The sequence below is a fragment of the Babylonia areolata genome, chromosome 11 (genome assembly GCF_041734735.1).
Source record: "Babylonia areolata isolate BAREFJ2019XMU chromosome 11, ASM4173473v1, whole genome shotgun sequence".
NCBI lineage: Eukaryota > Metazoa > Mollusca > Gastropoda > Neogastropoda > Buccinidae > Babylonia > Babylonia areolata.
Window position 1 is genome coordinate 26,078,156 of NC_134886.1, and position 1,928 is coordinate 26,080,083.

The window sequence follows — 1,928 nt, forward strand, 5'->3', positions numbered from 1 at the left end:
ATTCTCTCTTAATTTGACCGTCTTTACATCTGCCTCTGTCTGTCTGTCTGTTTCAGTCTCCCTCTGTCTCTTTCACTTACCCCTCCCCCCCACGCCCCCTTTTTATGACACTGCTTGGTATGCGTACTTCAGAAAAGAAGCTCAAGAAGAAAATGATAAAGAGGGTGCAAAGACAATAACCAGTCCGATGGCGAGCCATTACAAGACTTGACACAACAGATATGCAACGCTTCGTAGGCGTCCTACGACGGGCGCAATAGCCGAGTGGTTAAAGCGTTGGACTGTCAATCTGAGGGTCCTGGGTTCGAATCACGGTGACGGCGCCTGGTGGGTAAAGGGTGGAGATTTTTACGATCTCCCAGGTCAACATATGTGCAGACCTGCTAGTGCCTGAACCCCCTTCGTGTGTATATGCAAGCCAGAAGATCAAATACGCACGTTAAAGATCCTGTAATCCATGTCAGCGTTCGGTGGGTTATGGAAACAAGAACATACCCAGCATGCACATCCCCGAAAACGGAGTATGGCTGCATACATGGCGGGGTAAAAACGGTCATACACGTAAGAGCCCACTTGTGTATATACGAGTGAACGCAGAAGAAGAAGAAGAAGCCTACATTTTTTTAATTTTTTTTTTTTAATAGAAACGAACCAGTACTGGATGCAGAGATAAGAGAGACTACGGTGTGAAAACAATAAGGTCAACGGGAGATGATCGGTGAGGGGTGGAGAGGGGGGTGTAAGGGGTGAGGAGCTTCAAATGCACTACCAGAATGTATGTATGTAGGTCATGTAACCGCGCTATCTGCTCCTTAGAAGGTATACCCAGTGACATTTGAAAGTATCCATTGACTGTCGGATTTTTGAGAACCAAAGATCCCCATAGTAAGACTCGTATTAACAAATGTCATGGTACTGTCGCGTTATCAGAAACCAAACAGCCCCAAAGACTCGTATTCAAAGATGCCATGGCCCACATTAAAAAGGGTGAAGAGAACATTAGGTTAAATCCTTCCAGTCATCAGCGAAGCTTTTTATTTCTCTGTTTCCTCATCATCTAGTCTTACTCAAAACCCCCTAATACTGTTTCATTGTTTCATTTATTCTCCGGTTAATAGTTTGTAGATGTCATGGAAGCAGGCAATGTGGAAAAAAATCGGTCAGGACTTCAAATGTTCAACCGCTTCAACACAAAAATGTCACATCTACAAAGAAACACCACCAATACAAACCCACAAAACACAGTTCACGACACAGTATCCCAACCATTTAGCTCCTTATGGCAAATAAGACGAGGCCATGCTGAGAACGCCAGCCATTCCGCTTAATTTATCATCCCCAGATTACAATAAATCGTAAAAAAAAGGAAAATAATAATACGTCAAAGCCAAACAAACATACATTAAAAAGCCATATAGGCAGATAACACTGCAGAATGGGAAGCTAGTGCCCATCCCAGTGTTCGCTACCTAATCGCCAGAGCAAAAAAACAGCACAGATAGTACACCATATACTGCGGAAAAGAGGGGAAAAAGTGTCAAGGCTAGCTTCATGAAAGAAAAGGGAATGGACTGGGAAGGCAGAAAAAGGAGACAACAGTGAAGAAAGACTAAAAAAAAGAGGCAGAAACAAAGAGAGTGAAAGAAAAGAGGAAATTTCTTGCACATTTTTTTTCTTCATTTTTTAAAAATATTTACGTATGTGTACTATTTGTAAACGCCTAAGGCTTATTTTCAAGATTAGGCGTAAAAACAAAATGAGAAGAAGAAGAACAAGAACAAGAAGAACAAGAACAAGAACAAGAAGAAGAATGATAATGTATAAAAGGTATGGAGAAGATTCGGTTACCCTCTCAGATCGGTAGAACTGTTTGAACAAGAATTTGTGGTCCTGAAGGGACGGAATGGTGGCATTGTAAGTGAAGTGTG